Raw genomic sequence first — 20,144 nt, forward strand, 5'->3', positions numbered from 1 at the left:
AAAAAAAAAAAAAAGAATGGGAAGGACACACCATTTCTGGAATAATTTTGCCCAAATGGTATGACCTTAATCTAATTATGAAAGACATGGGATTACATCCAAACGGTACATTCTACAAAGAAAAGTAACTGGTACTCTTCAAAATTGTTGATAGCTGGAAATGGGAATGTAACTGTGTAGCAGAGAGCTTGTCAAATATTCAGAAGGTCCTGAGTTGGATGACCAGTACTACAAAAACAAACAAACAAACAAAAACATCTCCACAAAATTATCCGTGTTGAAACAAGAGACTGAAGAACTGATGTAGGTCAGAAGAGAATAAAGGAAAGAGGCAGAACTCAGATGCAACATTGGATTCTGAACTCAATACTGGAGCACAAAAAGGAAATTAGCAGAAATTCTGGTAGAACTTGAATTAAATCTGTGGTGTAATTAACACTATTGTACCAATAGTAATTGTGCGGACAACTATACTGCATAAGGCACCAACATTAAGAAAAGCTTGGTGAAAAGGAAATGTTAAACTATTTTTACAACTCCTTTATAAGTCTAAAATTGATTTTTACAAAATTAAGCATGACCTCTGAAAAGAATACATCCTTTCATGTTCTCCCTAGCACTTATATGAATGCCATTTACCCACAACTCCTCCAACACTGACAAAAAGGTTTGATAAATGCCAGAGTTGTAATTTTACATTTTCATATTAAAACAAAGAACATATGAGAATAATCCACCATAGCTGAATCTCCTTTATTGTCTTGTTCAAGACATTTGCCCATTTTATCACTTATCATTCACTATTTTCATTGACTTATTGATTACTTATTATATATTAAGGACATAAGGTCTTTGAAATACTATAAATATATTCCCAGTACTGTTTTCTTTTTCATTTAAGGCACTCCTTTTGTATAAATGTTACAACTTAAGTTTTAGCTAGTAAACTAATGCCCTTTGTAGCCTTTGGGTTATAATCCCACTTCAAGATTATAAAAATAGGCCAGTGCCAGTGGCTCACACTTGTAATCCTAGCTACTCAGGAATCTGAGATCTGAGAATCATGGTTCAAAGCCAGCCCGGACAGGAAAGTCCATGATACTCTTATCTCCAATAAACTACTAGAAAACTGGACGTATCACTGTAGCTCAAGTGGTAGAGCTCTAGCTTTCAGCTGAAGAGCTGGGAGACAGCTCCCAGGCCCAGAGTTGAAGTCCCACCACGACCAACCAATATGTATGTATGTAAGTATGTATGTATGTATGTATATGTGTGTTATTCCCTCAAATTTCTTTTTTTGGGGGGAGGTCCGGTCGTGGGGCCTGAACTCTGGGCCTGAGCACTATCCCTCAGCTCTTCAGCTCAAGGCTAGCGCTCTACCACTTGAGTCACAGCGCCACTTCCGGCTTTTTTCTTTTTGCTTATGTGGTGCTGAGGAATTGAACCCAGGGCCTCAAGCATGCAAGGCAAGTGCTCTACCACTGAGCCACCTTCCCAGCCCCTCCCTCATATTTCTTAAAGTGTGATTACCAGACCAAAGACAGATCTTTTTTGATGTGTGGGTAGAAAGATGAAGTGGTAGGGGGATTTTTTAATACATACTACAAAATTACTTTGCATTTTGAAATGCTGTACCCACTTATATCCTCTGTTAGCAGCACTGAATATTTTATTAAAAAATAATTTTATTATCCAATAGGCAAAAACATCTACTCTGCCTATTACTTTATCCACAAAGAAACCAACTGATATGTTAAAAATCCATATGGCTGGATACTTATGACTCATTCCTTGTAATCCTAGCTACAGGAGGTTGATATCTAAGGATCACAGTTCAAAGCCAGCCTGGACAGTAAAGGAGTCTTATCTCCAAACAACCATGAAAACGCTGGAAGTGGAACTGTGGCTCAAGTGGCACAGTGCTGGTCTTGAGAAAACAGCTCAGGGAAAATGCCCAGGCCCTAAGTTCAAGTCCCATGACCAGCACAGTCACACACACACACAAAAAATGTCCTTAGTTTCCAATGTTCTCATTTCCAAACTTTATCCAGTTTTCTTCAACACACAGTTCTGTTCTCACAGTTCTTAAAATGTATTTTATTACCCTCTGTGAATGACAAGTCTCTTAATCATTTATTTTATTGAACATACATAAAATTGTATGTTCAATCAAGGCAAGAACCATGTCTTAGTATGTCTGCATTCAACTTTTTTTTTTGGTCGGTCATGGGGTGTGAACTCTGGGCCTGGGCGCTGTCCCTCAGCTCTTCAGCTCAAGGGGAGCACTCTACCACTTGAGCCACAATGCCACTTCTGGTTTTCTGAGTGGTTTATTGGAGATAAGAGTCTCATGGAGTTACTTGCCCAGGCTCACTTTGAACTATGATCCTCAGATCTCAGTCTCCTGAGTAGCTGGGATTACAGGCATGAGCCACCGTCATCAGCACCGTCATCAGCACCGGCGGCATTCAACTTTTGCTGGTAAATACCATCAAACATTTCATGGAACAAAGAAAGTAACACAGAGAATATAGCTAGTTTGAGCCATTATTTCTTCCCCTCACAGTTAACATCATCTTTTACTTCATTGCTTTGTAACTATTTTAAGCCAATATTTCTTTCTCTTTTTTTAGTTGTATTGTAAAGGTGATGTGAAGTAAGGAGGTTAGGTCTGGTCGGTGCCATAGTGGCCACATGGTGGGTGGTAGGGTCTGGCATCTTGTCTTCATGCTAGGGGAAGAAAACGCCACTGCCCACCTGCCTCTCAGGTGATGGGAGGAGGAAGGGACAGGCACTTGGCTGATAGGTTACTGAATCTGTCAGTCCAGTGTCTGGGACTGGTAATTTCCTGAGGATCTTCCCCCTGCACCGATATATTAAGGACTGGACCAGTGTAGCTGCCAGGAGGCCATGCCACTTGTGTCTCTGTGATCATCATGGTGTCCCAATTCAGCTCTCCACTGGAGCTGAATGGGCTTGTTGGTATTGTTTTTGTTCTTTCTTTCCTCTTTAGCATGTTTCTTAACTGTGTTATGTATACTTGGGGGCGGTAGGCCTTTGTAACAACTGGTTGTCTGCAGAGTGCTAACTGTGTAATAAAGACTCCAATATTCCACCTTCCAAAATGTGGCTTCTGGGATAATTCACCTTACAACAATGCACAGAGGGGCTATAGTTATGTAAGTAATGAGTACATTTCTCTTTGAACAGTCACACGCTCCTTTTTCTCCTGCTCCCCCACAACTCCCCTTCTCCCCAAGTTGTAAAGTACATTACCAGCTCTGTGTTGCACCATTTCTATGCTTCCCCTTCCCCTCCCCAAATCAGATAAACTTACATTCAAGACAAAAGGTTTAGAAATCAGAAACAGTGACAACACAGAATAAACCAAAGGAAAAAAAGAAAAAGGACATAACTACAAACAGAACACTAAAAAAAAACTCTCACTGCCAACATTTCTTTTTAGGATGTCATCTGCAACAGATATTTTGGGAAAGTACTTATGGCAAGTAGAAAGGTGTGAATGTTTTAGCCAAACAAAATCCTTGGATCTAGTTATAACCTACAAGTTATATTTGTCTCTGCTGGAAGAACACATAAATTGCCAATCTATGACAACAGTGGATATTTATTTTCATAGTTAATCTGCAGTATTCTGATAAAACTTCACTTTAACATCTTTGAAGCAATGTTTATTTACATACTAGACCCAAGTCTCCATCTAAGCCCAATTGACAGTCAAGCTTGAATGTCAAGAAAAACTACTCATCTCTAGGCAATAATTCCTTTACCAACTACTTTGTTATGTAACACTCCCTCATAATGTGCATGGAAAAGGAAATGGATCTATTCGAATACAGATAGTGAGTCTAACTGGTAACATGTTGGCTCCCTGTGACCGGGCAGGGTCACTATTTTCATGGCTCAGTTTCCTAACAGTTTTAAATGTATTCGAAGCTCTAAGTTCTGTGGGTAGAAGTGTCCACTGGCAGTCACTGGCTTTCTAATAAAGACTCCTGATTCCACCTCTCAAAGTGTGGCTTCTCTGTATCTCATGATCGAACTCCCATATAACATTATCAACTGCCTCATCTACAATCATACAAATTCTACTTCTCACCAACAAATATGCATGAAAATAAAAACTGAAGTAGGGATGCTGAATATAATCATGGCCTCATGGTGGATGATATGGAAATTCAGTTTAACTTGCACCTTCTTCATGGTAGAGGCAGGATAGTCCCACCTGCCAGGTGATAGGTGTGCCTGAATTCCTTGAGGTGGGGGGAGGGGACTTGGACAATAAGATACTGAACCTGCCAGTCTTTTTTTTTTTTTGCCGGTCTTGGGGCTTGAACTCTGGGCCTGAGTGCTGTCCCTCAGCTCTTCAGCTCAAGGCGAGCGCTCTACCGCTTGAGCTACAGCGCCACTTCCGGTTTTCTGGTGGTTTATTGGAGATAGGAATCTCACGGTCTCTCCTGCCCGGGCTGGCTTTGAACTGCGATCCTCAGATCTCAGCCTCCTGAGTAGCTAGGATTACAGGCGTGAGCCACCAGCGCCCGGCTGAACCTGCCAGTCTTGAGCCTTGAACTCTCAAGCTCCCTATGACCCTACCCCCTGACTTGACCCTATTTAGGCTGAGACCACCTGAGGGGCAGGGACGCCATGCCAGGTTTCTCCTGTTTGCTTGTGTCCTGTCCTGGTTCTCCTCCGGTTAACATGGTGTCCCACATCAGCTCTCCTGATATGGTTTGTTGGTAGTGTTTTTCTGCTCTTCTTTCTTCTGCTCTCAAGGCTCATTTTTCTGACAGCATGGAGTGTATCTATATTTGCAGGGTTGCAGGGCTTTGCAACAAGCATCCACCTGTAGTCATTGGCCTAATAAAGACTCCAGATTTGACCTCTCATAACGTGGCTTGTCTATTTTCTTGATGTATAAAAAAAAAACTTAACAACTGTGAACTAGTTTTAATGAGAAGCTTTTCTCATGGATGAATCATAAGTGCAATAAGCCAGGCATAGGACAAATACCACATGATAACATTTACACGAGGAAGCTAAACCAGTCAAATTCATGAAAACAGAAAAAAGGCAGATTTACAAGGACCTGTGTAGAGGCAGAAATAAGGTGGCATTAGTCAAAGGGTAATGGTTTCAGTTTTATAAGATGAATAAATCCTACATTTGTACTACACATCATAGTGACTATAGTTAGCAGTACTGTATTATATGCTTAAATAATTTTTAAATAGTTAGGTCTTACATGAACTGTTCTTATCACCCATCTTATATATATATATATATATATATATATATATATATATATATATATATATATATATATATAATGATAATGTTAAGTTAGAAAATGGCTGGGTACTGGTGGCTCATGCCTATAATCCTAGCTACTCAGAAAGGCGAGATCTGAGGACAATGGTTCAAAGCCAGCCTTGAAACTCTTATCTCCAATGAAACACACACACACATACACACAAACAAATACACACACACTAGCTGGAAGTACAGCAGTGGCTCAAGTGGTACAGTGCTAGCCTTCAGTATTAAAAAAAAAAAACTTAGGAAGAATGCCCATGCACTGAGTTCAAACCCCAGGACTAGTACAAAAAATAAAAAGGAAGGAAACTCTTGGAAGTGATAGATGCATTTATTGCATAGATTATAGTGATGTTTTCATGATATATATTTAATTCATCAACTTGCACGTATTAAATCTGTACAGCCTTTTTGTATATCCATCATACCTCAATAAAGTTTTAAAAATAAAGAACAGAGTAATATTTACTGTCTATTTGTCAAACACTAGTTTTCAAATTCAGTTTTTATGCCACTGTAATCATATAACACTTAAAAATGACTATAGCCGGGTGCCAGTAGCTCATGCCTGTAATTCTAGCTACTCAGGAGGCCCAGATCTGAGGATCACAGTTTAAAGCCAGCCCAGGCAGGAAAGTCTGTGAGACTCTTATCTCCAATAAACCACTAGAAAACCGGAAGTGAAACTGTGGCTCAAGTGGTAAAGCTCTCGCTTTGATCTGAAGAGCGCAGGGATAGCGCCCAGGCCGAGTTCAACCCCCACAAACAACCAAAAAAAATATGACTATAAATTAAGGCATGCAGTATTGAGGACTAAGGAATTGATCCATTTCTCTTTCAGTCTCTGTCACTTTAGGATGCTTTACATGTTTTGCTACTAGTGACAAAAATCATGGTAAAGGACACAGGGAACTAAGCAAAATGATGTACCCTAACATGAAAAATGGAAGATGCTCACACAAAAACTTCACCTAGTGCCGAAAAAACACTTTTATTTACTGATGCTTTGTTATAACCTCCAGTTTCTGAGGTCCATTCCTTGATGCCAGCCCTCAAACTCAGTTTCAAAAGCACCTGTGGAGAATGGTTGCTATTCAATTTTGGTAGCCACTAACCCACAACTCCTTCATATTAAGTGATAAACTGAATCTATTAACAATGGAGAGATTTTCAACATCTGGTCGAAGGAATGAAACAAAATGAAAAAATTCCATTTGCTTCTATTTTTTTCCTTTTTTGTGGGCATGAAGTGTAGCCTCCAGCCTTCTTGCTTTTTGCTTATTATTTTGGAGATGCAGTCTTTTGAACCTTCCAGATATCAGCCTCTTGTATGGCTAGGATTACAGGCATGAGCCACCGCAGGCAGCTTCATTTGCTTTCTAATAAGTATTTTAATCTTCAATTTTGAATGGGTTAAAATAAGTTGGTAAAAAACAAATTATGGAGTGAAAGACCTAGTTGACAGTAAAACAAATTGCCCTAATCTTTACTTATCTTGCAAGACTTTTTATAGGAACTAAATAAAATGGCCAAATCTCAGTACTCTACTGCAAAAAAAAAAAAAAAGAATTAAAAAGAGTTATTGACCAGAGAAACACAGGTTGCTTGGTTCCCCTCACTTGTGGGAACTAGAATGTGCACATAAATCTATAAGTAAACACACTGAGCAGTATGCAAGTGGTTACAAATGAATTCACTGAAGTATAATAGACTGTGGAGAGCTCAAATAGTATACTTCTTTAGAAAGACTAAGTCAAAACTCATAGAATTGGGGCTGGGAAGGTGGCTCAGTGGTAGAGCGCTTGCCTTGCATGCATGAGGTCCTGGGTTCGATTCCTCAGCACCACATAAGCGCTGTGGCTCAAGTGGTAGAGCACTAGCCTTGAGCTGAAAAGCTGAGGGACAGCGCCCAGGCCCAGAGTTCAGGCCCCACAACCGGACCCTCCCCCCACAAAAAAACTCATAGAATTCACAAACTTTATAGACCATGATGATGACAATTTGCTTTGTGAAGATTAAAATTGTTTGTGACTTTAATTATCACTACTCCACAATACTGTGAAATATGTGAAATTTATATAATCACTTAAGCTTGATTATTAAAAGGAAAAAAGAAAAAAACAAAGTACCAGAAAATGGGTACTTGCAAGAGTGGGGTCAAGGGGAGATGGGTATCAGAATGGAGGGGGGATAATGCAGGTAAGATTCCTTGTATATACCACAGATTTGAGAAAATAGGTGAAGGTTGAACAGGGATGAAGATATTGAAAGGATGACACAGATCAAGATGCATTATATACACAAACTGCTTTGTTAAATGGCAAAAATTCAAAACATATCCTAAAAAGTTAAGAAAAGCAAATGAAGGGGCAGGTTGGGAAGGGTGGGTTAGAATGTTCAAAGGGATGACATTGACCAAGATGCACTGTATTCATAAACTGCTTTGCTGAATGGCAACTCCTTTGTACAACCACTTAAAGATAATAAAAATATTCAAAAAAGAATAAAAGAAAAGAGATCAAAAAGAAAAAAGGAAAGTTCATTTTCAAATGCTCTTGGCAACCTATCAATATATCAGCTGCATTTATTCATTTATTTATTTACAACATATGGTAGGCAAGTGCTTTACCATTTGAGCTATGTCCCCAGTCCTTTTTTATTTTCTTTTGTTTTTGAGACAGAGATTCACTGTTACCTTTGCCTGAACTTGTCCAAACTCACAACCCTCCTGTTTCCATCTCTCTAGTAGCTGGGATTATAGGAATGTATCACCATGCCTGGCTATCAATTGCATTTAAATAGGAATTTCTAACTCCAAAAATAAATAAATACTGTTACAAGCACCAACAAATCATAGTTTTGAGGTTCACTTAAAATAAAGGTGGACTACTATGAAACAATCATTAGGGGGCAAACTTCCAATAAGTGAAAATTGTTATGCCAGTGGTAAGTAATACTGAGTCATGGGTTTAAGAATCTGATGACACTGACTTTTAAATACTCTAGACAAACAGATTGCATAATAGTCTAATCTTACTAAGTCTCCCCCTTCCAAGTTTATTCAAGAAGTTTGTTCCTACATGGATAAGTCTGAATTTCCAAAAACTAAAGACCTGAATAATAATTCAAAGACATGATTTTTACCCAAGTGATCTTGATGAGAAAATATTCCTGTATAACAATCATGACTTTCCACAAATTTTGTGCATTTTCAGCCAAAAGTTATGCTTTTCAAAAACCATGAGTCTTAATAACTCCACACAGAAAAGGCTAAGTTAATGAGTAATAACCATTTATGCAGTAATAATTTTAGGAAAAAATCTACATTCTTTATAAACTATTTGAGAACAGAAAAAAATATATTTTAGAAACACTCTTCCAACTAAAACAGGTCTGTTTTTAATGTTTTTTCAATGTAGCATTTGGGGTTACCAGATACTTACAGGACTACTGTTTATAATACAGTACCTCTACTTTTACTTCTGCTGTGAATATGCTTTTGTGTCATTTCTGGGGCTTGAATTCAGGGATTTGGTGCTATCTCTGAGCTTTTGTGTTCAAGGCTACCACTCTATCATGTCAACCACCCTCCACTTCTTGCTTTTGGGTGGTTAGTTGGAGATAAGAGACTCATGGGGGCTGGGAAGGTGGCTCAGTGGTAGAGTGCTTGTCTTGCATGCATGAGGCCCTGGGTTCGATTCCTCAGCACCACATAAGCAAAAAGAAAATCTTAGCTGGAAGTGGCACTGTGGCTCAAGTGGTAGAGTACTAGCCTTGAGCTGATGAGCTGAGGGACAGCGCCCAGGCCCAGAGTTCAAGCCCCACGACCGGACCCTCCCCCAAAAAAAAGAGGCTCATGGATTTGTCTTCCCAGGTTGGCTTTGAACCAGGGTCCTCAGATCTCAACTTCTTGAATAGTCAGGTGTGAGATACTGTCACTCGGCTCTGTGAATACTTTTTATTTCCTTAAACACACAGTAATCCACTAGGATTCCATCAAAATGAGGGCCAATGAAAAATAAATTAGTACTGTCAAATGTAGACACAAAGGCTAGGCGCTGGTGGCTCAGGCCTGTAATCCTAACTACTAAGGAGGTTGAAATCTGAGGATCGCACTTCAAACCCAGCCCGGGGCAGGAAAGTCTATGAAACTCTTATCTCCAATTAACCACAGGAAAACCAGAAGTGGCGCTGTGGCTCAAGTGGTAGAGCAACAGCCTTGAGCTAAAGAACTCAGGGATAACACCCAAGGCCCAGAGTTCAAGCCCCATGGTCGACAAAAAAGAACCCAGAAAAAGGTAGACACAAAAGCTTAAGTGTTGAAAGGGGTGGAAATTGGGACATATTTCTTAGAAAGTAATTTGGCAATGTGTCCACAAGCCTTAAGCCATACTTCATTACCTGCTACTTCATTTCTACTTCTAGGATGAGTCCTAGAAAATCACACACTCACACACACACACACACACACAAAGATTTGCTGAACTATGGTATAGATAACAAAAAAGTGAAGAGCAGCTTCAAATGGCCAAAAGTAGATTGGTAAAATAATCATGTATTTGTTGGACCAAAACTACATAGCTACCATATGCCCCACTGTCATTAAGGATATGAGAAACCCCAACACATGAAACTGCTTTAAGACAAAAAACAAAGTAAAATGTCAACTTTCTGAAAATTATGCAGGCTAAAATTCAAACTGTTAATTTCTACATGTAGAATTATAGGTGATTTTTAGTTTCTATACTTATATTTAATAATCATTTTTTGCTCATGTGAAATGATCAGTGAAGCTGAATAAAATGACATTTCTTTCATTTTTCATTTTCTAACTACAGTGTTACCTGTTTCCTAGGCATAACATGGTCACCTTTGTGAAAAGGCAACTAACAAAGGAGAAGGGGTATAGCTCGGTGGCATACTGCTTGCATAGCATGCAGGAGGCCCTGGGTTCAATTTCCAGCACTGAGAATAGATGGATGGGTGTAGATCAGACAGACAGACAGACAGATAGAGACAGACAGACAGACAGACAGACAGACGGACATACATATAAGACATGAATAACAAAAATTCAATATTGTTCAGGTCTCATCATAGTAGACAAAAATATCTACTACTATAAGGAACTGAACAGTAGCAAAAAGCCCAACAATGATGAATCACAAGGGATTCCACATACAGATGAAAATATTTCTATATAAATTATATTACTTATTCTACTATATTACTCTTATATTCTATTAGATTACTGACTGTAAAACAACTATGATCTCAATGCCAGATGCTATCTATATAAGGTATCATAATACTTACTTTTCACCCCATAAGGAACATGGTTTTATTTTACATTGGGGAATATGGTATTGAGGTTTGAACTCAAACCCTGAAATGGCCATCTGCGTTTTGATAGGGAGGTGCATTACTACTTATGCTACACTCCCAGCCCATGAAAATGAATTGAGTTTCTATAATCAGTCCCCTATAGCATATGAAAGGTACCCCGGGAATGGATCTCATGCAAAAATAAGATAAAGACCAAATGGCCATCATCCCTCTAACATCTGTGATGTTCTACCAGAATGATGTTTTTCACAGTGGCACCCGGAGGGCTTGTAAGGATAGGGGATTTTAGAAATGAACTCTGTTAGCCCTATCATGTTTACAACCTGGCTTCTTGGACCAAATATTCAAACTTCAAAGGATATAGTCTTACCTAAGATGATCTTGCTTCAGACATTCCAATCAACTTTGATATCACATTACAAAATGTGTACTAGCTGTCTTCAAAAAGAAGTAAGATGCAGAAAATGATGAATCATTTCTTTCAAAGTTCTCATTTCAAAATGTTTTGGGTAACAGTAAAGTATCATTAAGTAACCTCACTTCCTGAAAGGCCCACCCATCTATAAAAGTGTCCTGCAATAACCTCAGCAGGGTTTAGCTCAGTCTGTAATTCTAAAACACAGAAAAAGAACACAGGTGCCACACATACAATGGCACTACAATACACACTAGTACATTTTTAAAAAATTAATGGTATTTTCTCTGAAGTAAAGGGAAGTTGCCCTGTGACTGCCGATGAACTATGTTTAGTCAGATCTTCAGAAGCTTAACTCACAAACTTGATGTGTTAAAGGAATTAGTTAAAAGGATGGTAATCACATGTTCCAGCCTGCCAAAGACTGTCCCCCATAGTTTACACTTGCTGTCCCAGAGTATCTCTTCTGAAAAACTGTCCTAATGACCTAATGATATACCCTAATTCTTTTCCTCAGAGGAAAAGGAAAGAATGTGTCGCTGCATTTACCTTCACTACTAGAAAAACACTTCCAAGTAAAAACCCCTGTTTAAATCCAGTTACAATGGGCAAGTTAATTATGGTTCCAGGTATTACACACACACACACACACACACACACACTTGCCTCAAGTGTTTCATTGATATCAAACTAATGAAATTTTTAATAGCTCATGTACAATGAAACATTTCAATCCAACCTTAATCTAGGTCAATACCTTAACTTTAAACTGAACAAGAAGATTGTGAGTTCAAAACCAGCCTGTACTACAAGATTATAAGACCAGCTTGAGGTACAAAGTGAAACCTTGTCTTACATCAACCAAGCCAGGCAACAACAATAACAACAAAACACACACAGAATAAATCAGATAAACTATAAGAAAATATTTCGAGCTGGGCGCTGGTGGCTCATGTCTGTAATCCTAGCTACTCAGGAGGCTGAGATCTGAGGATCGCGGTTCAAAGCCAGCCTGGGCAGGAGAGACCGTGAGACTACTATCTCCAATAAACCACCAGAAAACCGGAAGTGGCGCTGTAGCTCAAGTGGTAGAGCACTCGCCTTGCGCTGAAGAGCTGAGGGACAGCACTCAGGCCCAGAGTTCAGGCCCCAGGACCGACAAAAAAAAAAAAAAGAGAATATTTCTATTAATAGTTTTCTTCGGTGGTACTGAGGTTTGAACTCCGAGCCTTGAGTCACATCTCCAGCCCTTTTGATTTTGGATACATTTGTGATAGGATCTTGCTTTTTGTCCAGACTGGCTTGGACCTCATTCCTCCTATTTATATCTCCCATGTTACTGGGATAACAAGGTATGTGCAACCATACGCAGTTTTTTCTGTTATGATCTCTGAATAACTAGGATTACAAGCATATACCATTGCACCTGGCTCACTTATAGCATTTAATTAATTTTTATTATTAGTTGTACAAAGGGGTTGCCATGCAACATGTTAGTTTATAATTACAAAGCATCTTGATCAATATTACCACTTTCATCATTTTCATTCTACCCTCACTCACCCTTCCTCCACCCTTCCTCTCAGATTTCTAGTTTCATAGATTATAAATTGGCTATTACAAATGTATTTTAAAGACTACAATCCTATTTAAGAAGTTGTGGCCATCATTTAATTAAATTCAAAAATTAGGGGAAAAGATAATGCTAAATTCAATTTACAATTTTTAAAATTCTTTTATTCTTCAGAGAATACATTTGATGTCCTTGAATGGGCATCCATCTATGACTTTTTTGTGAAAAATACTGGAGAGCAACCTTAAGAATTACATATCAAATGAAGTACTTGATTCCCAGTCAATTATAAAAGACTAAAGCAAATCTGAACATTTCTAAATTATTCCAGATCCTATATGGTCCAGCTTCTGGAATAGTCTGTCTTGAATGTAAGTACGTACGTACATACACGTATGTATGTACACACACACACACACACACACACTCCGTTTACTAAAAAATACATTATTTTATTTTAAATGGCCCATTAGAGAGAAAGACCACAGATTAACAGGTTCTATGCTTCATGGAAGATCAAGGAGGTGGCCATTAAGAATCCATATAACACTATGCTCCAGAAGTTAGGAGCCCATACACCACAACCAAAAGAACTTAGCTCCATTTTCTGCCTCTGCCTCTGCCTCTCCCTCTGCCTCTGCCTCTTACTAGAGATGGGAAAATTAGGCACATTAACTTCTTAGCCTCAACTACCACAACTATAACATGGAAGAAAAAAAATACCCACATACTGGGACTGTAGTGAAGCTCACAAGAGTTGAACTCACAGCTTTACCTCTTGTGAACTTCATATAGTTTCTCAAAAGCACCAACCTTATGCTCTCACCTCCTCTTCTGACACATACTTTTCCTGCTGCCAAGAACATTCTTTTCTCCCTTTTCCTGGCTTCCTCGGATCACAGTTTCGATGAAACTTACAGAAAGCTTCTCTTGACCTCCTATTTGTGTCAAGTGTATCTCTTATGTGCCTTCAAAGCACCTTATAGCTTTACACTTAAAATTTGTCTAGGTTCTGTTTGCTTGCTAGGCTTTACTCCTTAAAAGAGAGAGATTATGCATGTCATGGTTACTACCATAATCCTGAGACAGTACAGTATAGGTTCAGAGTAGGTGCCTACTAAATATTCTTTAAATGATCATGAGACGGATTAGTAGGCTCTATGATAGAGAAAAGAAGCCAAAGAAGGAGTCCTATACTAAATCTTTCACACTAGGTAAGAATATATGACTGTTCCCATTTTAGAGGCATCCGAGTGCTTTTCACAGACACTTAGAGGCCTTCCACTAAACCTAAAAATGTATTCTGACCAAGTGTAAAGATGAGGCATATTGTGGGTACATGATTTCATAAACTGAGTGTACAACAGTGTAGTCAGTGTGTTTATACTTACTAGTTCATGTTCCCTATTCTGAAAATAAAGAGTATCACAGCAGAATTACATGGCTACTCCATCTTCTTGAATATCAGCTGAACTAAGTGAAACCCACAAGAGCTACTGGCATAAGTGGAGACAAGAAACGGGAGGTAAATCATGAATCCATAGCATGGAAGAACACACATGTGGGGAAAAAAATGTATGGTACTGTGAAAAGCAGCAGCTTGTCCAGAATGTGCCACTGGGTGGCAGCAGTGCCTCTAGTTGCCCACTACAGAACTACAACCAGGATGGCCAGCAATTTCTTAAGCTGAAAGTTATCTCTAGTGTATAGTTGAGCAGAAACTATTCACTGAAATTCAACTTCTCTAAGTCTGCCATTAACATGGGGATAGGGTTTGGGCTGGGAAGGTGATTCAGTGGTAGAATGCTTGGCTCTAATCCATGAGGTCCTGGGTTTGATTCCTCAGCACCATATAAACAGAAAAAAAGCTGGAAGTGGCGCTGTGGCTCAGGTGGTAAGAGTGTTAGCCTTGAGCTGAAGAGCTGAGGCACAGTGCCCAGGCCCAGAGTTCAAGCCCCACAACTGGCAAAAAAAAAAAAAAACACGGGGATAGGGTTTAAGGATATTACGTTATCAGAGATTAATTCAAAGGGAATCTGGATAGTTTTGGCTAGTCAATAAATGCTGATAGTCTCAGTAAAGTGAAAAAGGTAAGTTTTATTTTTTTAGTATATATTTTTTATTGAAAAGATACTGTACAGGGGGGTTACAGTTACATGAGTAAGATAATGAGTACATTTTCTATGGAGCATTGTTATCTCCTCCTTTGTTTTTCCCCTACCATCCCTTCCCTCTCCACCTCCTCAACTACCCTATCCCAAGTTGTAAAGTTCATTTTCAACATAGTATCCTGTACATCTATCTCATTGTTGAAATGGGTCAACCTGTATCCTTATTTCAGCATTTTTGAGCAGATAGGATGTTGCTAAGCGAAATGAACCCCAAGAATGGGGCACAAGAGGTTTTATCTTTCTTGCTGTTGTTACAATGGTCAACCCTTATCCTTATTTCAGCATTTTGTTATTTCCCTTCCCCTACCCAAACTAGAAAAATGTATCAACAAGTTGCAGGGCACCATAATCAAGTACAGTGAAAACAGGGGTTATACCATGGGGGAAGAACATAGGGTAAACAGAGCCAGAGGCTACCCTACCCATCTGCAGCACAACAGCAACTCAGGAAGTACTTTCAAACTTCAGTTTGAACCACAAAAAAATATCAACAGTCAAAATCCATTACATGTAAAAACTCAGCAATTTCAAGGAGATTGACCTAATATCCATAGATTAATCAATTGGGACTTATGAGAGAATATCATATTTCTCTAGTTTGAGGAAGAGTTTGAGAACACACACCAACTGGCTTCTTTAAAAGTAGTAAATAAGTGAGCAAAGAAATGGAGAAAACAAAAAAAGATCTAAGAATAAGGAATAAGCTACATTAAAAAGTAGACATGAGAAGATCTGGTACACCAAAAAAATGCTATATTTAAGTGTAAATCAGTAAGTTTAAAACTTATAAGTATGTTCTGAAACACGCCTTTTCTTTTTGCCAGTCCTGGGGCTTGAATTCTGGGCCTGAGTGCTATCCATGAGCAACTTTTGCTCAGCGCTAGCGCTCTAGCACTTGAGCTACACCAGTGTCACTTCTGGCTTTTTCTGTAATTGGAAAAAGGAGTCTCATGGCCTTTCCTGCCCAAGCCGGCTTCAAACTGCGATCCTCAGATCTCAACCTCTTAAATAGCAAGGATGACAAGTAGGAGGCACCAGTGCCCAACTGTAACTTATCTTTTGAAGAAATCCAGACCTTTTTTGTGGAATGGATTTATATTCTCCATAGAAAAATCTATAAACAGATGTATGCTAAAAATACCTGTTGTCTCTGAGTAGAAGGATTAGCCAAGCTTTGTTTTATTTTTATCTACATACGTGTTCTAAAATGAATACGTACAACACATTTGGATTTTTAAAGATAAAAGAGTTTGATAGGAAAAGGGAAATACAGTAAAACTGAAAGTATATTTAACAGCATTGCACTAGTGTTAGGCTAAATAAAATGCTAAGATTAAGGGAAGCTAGACACACAAATAATACACGGTTCCTTTGAACTTTCCTTAATACATTTTCTGTAAATCTAAAATAATTACAAATAAAAGTATTTTAATACAATAATGCAAGTACTAATGGCACTTTTTAAACAGAATGAACACAAACTTTCTGTGCCAGTAATGGGGCTTGAGCTCAGGGCTAAGGCACTGCCCATTTGCTTTCTTAGCTAAGGTTCGCAGTCTACCACTTTAGTTACAACTCCAATTCTGTTTTTTTTTTCCTGGTTAATTGGAGATAAACTCCTGGAGGGCTTGGAATGTGGCTTAGTGGGTGAGTGCTTGCATGAAGCCCTGAGTTCGATTCCTCAGTACCACATAAACAGAAAAGGCTAGAACTGGTTCTATGGTTCAAGTGATAGAGCACTAGCCTTGAACAAATGAAGCTTAAGGCCCCAAATTCAAGTCCCAGGACTGGCAAAAACAAAAAGAAGCTTGTGGACTTTTTTTAACCCAAACTGGTTTCAAACTCTGATCCTGAATAATTCCTGCTTAGTCTGGCTTTGAACCACAATCCACAAATCTCAGTCTCCTGAGTAGCTAGGATCGGGCATGAGGTACTGCCTCAAAGTTTTTCTACTCTAGAAAAACAAATGAATTCAGTTACATCATCCCCACATATAAACAAGAGTATGGTCACATAAAATCTTTGGCAGTAAGCCATTATAACTTCTAGCATTACAACACAACGTTGTAAAGACAATTATATCATCTGGCCTCTCCTAAATATGAAAGAGATATCAGTCTACTCACTGAAGCAGACAACAAATTGTTAAAGCTCTACTTACTTGGTTTTATAAACATCAATACAGAAGATTACCATAATAACATTACTCAAGAGAGAAGAAATTGGAAGCTAAAGATAGCCAATGACGACCCTTTTCCTTCATAATGTATATTTTTAATCTAGTTTCTCATACCAAGTAGTTACAAATATACATGCATACTTTTTTTTCACAATTCAACTAGCATGGACTCTGTTCTACTCTTATGGAGACTACTGTTTAAAAGATAGTATCTTAAGTGGCAAGTAGCCTAGAACAGAGAGCTAGATACATAAGCAGAATAGAAAAGGAAGGTCATCCACGAGGAAATTCACAACCATATAATAATAGTGCAACCAAATAATGATTATAGAATTTTCACACATTAATAATACTAGCTGATTATAGACCTTTTACAAGTGAATACTAGAAACCCTCTGCAATTATCCAGTTATACCTGTTACTGCTTAGGTAACAGTTGAATATTCTAGATTGTTACTTTAAACTTAAATTCATTTTTCCTTCAAATATTATTTTTCCTTCAAATATTTGGTCACAAAAAAGCATACAGAGGAAAAGATTAAAGTGTCAGAAAGCACAAACAAAACTGGAGGTCTTGCTGGGCACCAGTGGCTCACACCCATAATCCTTGCAATTTAGGAGGCTGAGATCTCAGAATTGTGATTTTAAGCCAGCTTGGCTGGGCAGGAATTGTCCATGAGACTCTTGTCTCCGATTAACCACTGAAAAACCAAAAGTGGAGTTTGTGTCTCAAGTGGTAGAATACCAGCCTTGAGTAAAAATGCTAAGGGACAGCACTCAGGCCCTGAGTTCATGCCCTAGTACAGGCACAAAAATACATAAATCTAAAAGGTCTTGATCAATTTGACTAGCCAGCTGTCTGGTTAAATTGTTGCAGTAAATGAAAAATTTGGAGTAAGTTAATTCCACTGTGGAACAGACCTAATGGAGGTTTCATTACTTAAGTATTTAAAATAAAATAAGCACTTCTGCAGAGGCCTTTATATGCAGCAGGAAGAACATACATAGCTCTGGGATATAGCTCAGTGGTAAAGCATTTACCTAGCAAGCTCAAGCCTCTCTGCTTAGTCTCCAACACAGCAGAATAAAATAAAATAAGAACAGGGTTTTTTTTTAATAAATAAGAACTGTTAAGAGTACTAAAAATTCTCAAACACAGCCGAAGTCTTTTTCCCTTGTCAATGAAATACTGTTTGAAGAAGAAGGGGAATTATGAATCACTATACAAAGGTCAGCCAAGAACCCTGCTGCAATTTCAAGTATTGATATTTCCTCTTAGTAGATACTGTCCATAAATCCCTAATGAATTTAGCTTGTGCTACATCTGCAATGCAAAGTGCCTTTAAGACATTCCTTTGCAGATACTGTTGTGATTATTTAATTTCAAAAATATAACATCTTGATAAACTAGACAGTAATTCAATCCTTCTTACCACATTGGAAACCAATGTCAACTCTAGTGACAGATAAATAGTTTGAGCTGGGTACCAGTGGCTCATACCTGTAATCCTAGATACTCAAGAGGCTGAGATCTGAGGATCCCAGGAGAAACCCAGCCAGGACAGGAAAGTCCATGAGACTCTTATCTCCAATAAACCACCAGAAAACCAGAAGTGGCACCGTGGCTCAAGTGGTAGAGCCCCTGCCTTGAGATGAAGAGCTGAGGGACAGTGCCCAGGCACGGAGCTCAAGCCCCACAACCGACTAAAAAAAACAAAAAGATAAGATTATTTTTGAAGTGTATGGAATAATGAGCTGCTTACTCTTCTTCTAAACCAAAGTTAAGGTCAACACAAGAGATAGTTGTGCAATGTTCTCTTTGATCATACCTCCACCTTAAGTTCTACCGGTTATAGTAGAGCATCTTACAGACCACATTCTTTTTTAAGAATAAGGAAGATATTATCAATGTTATGGGTTCAATACCCTCATTGCATAGTTTCGAGGGCCATTGTGCCTGAAGGTAGACAAAGAACCACACTGAGGCTTACATCCTGGTGGAAAAATCCTGGTGGAAGTGGTACTGGTAAGGTCGGGGGGACCAAGAAGAGTGGTCTGTCTAACAATAGCAAGACATGAGTGTAGACCTGGTAAAGGACCAAACTCCGAAAATTTAGAGAATAATTCCACAAGTTAGCTCAATGCAACCCAATCAGGTTAACTATCAGTGAGTTATAATTTGAATCACTGATTTTCTTTAAAGAGGATAATCCCATTACTCAGAAGGCTTACCCAAAAATGGAGTGGGGGAGTGGGGGATTTTATCAGGGCCCACAAGTCTAAGAACAATTTTGTCTTAAAAATTTTTTTTGGGGGGGGCTAGTCCTGGGGCTTGAACTCAGGGCCTAGGCACTGTTCCTGAGATTCTTTTGCTCAAGGCTAGCACGCTACCACTTGAGCCACAGCACCACTTCTGGCTTTTTCTGTTTATATGGTACTGAGGAACCAAATCCAGGGATTCATGCATGCTAGGCAAGCACTCTACCACTGAGCCACCTTCCCATCCCAGTCTTAAAATTCTTAAGTCACTTCTCCCAATGCATTTTCTCTCTTTCTCTCTCTCCATGTATGTATGTATATAAAGGTGTGTGTATATATATAAATATATATGCCCATATATACACACATATATGGATACATATACATATGTATACACACACATATATACATATATGTATGGATATATGTACATATACCACATATCCATGATAATGTAATAAATGTTATGCCATAAAAAGGCCAATCAAATAAAATGATAGAAATTGACTATGTTGAAAACAATTCTTGCAACCAAACTTAGCTACTCATTTCAAAATGAGGTACTTTTATCTTATTAAAACACCATGTAGCTGGGAGCTGGTGGCTCACGCCTGTAATCCTAGCTACTCAGGAGGCTGAGATCTGAGGATCACAGTTCAAAGCCAGCCCGGGGCAGGAAAGTCTGCGAGACTCTTATCTCCAATAAACCACTAGAAAACCGAAAGTGGCACTGTGGCTCAAGTGGTAGAGTGCTTGCCTTGAGCTGAAGAGTGCAAAGACAGTGCCCAAGCCCAGAGTTCAATCCCCACAACCAATAAAATACCATGTAATTACTCATGCAACTGGAATTCCTCTGTACAGCATCTT

The 20,144-nt window shown here is 38.8% G+C and overlaps 1 protein-coding gene across 7 annotated transcripts in view; it reads right to left on the reverse strand.

Moving 5' to 3' along the window:
* The window catches only part of Acsl4 (acyl-CoA synthetase long-chain family member 4), a 99,758-nt gene that overhangs the window by 65,728 nt on the left and 13,886 nt on the right, over positions 1 to 20,144 (reverse strand). The window lies entirely within an intron of this gene.

This window comes from Dipodomys ordii, unplaced genomic scaffold (assembly GCF_000151885.1).
Source record: "Dipodomys ordii isolate 6190 unplaced genomic scaffold, Dord_2.0 Scaffold88, whole genome shotgun sequence".
NCBI classification, from domain to species: Eukaryota; Metazoa; Chordata; class Mammalia; order Rodentia; family Heteromyidae; genus Dipodomys; species Dipodomys ordii.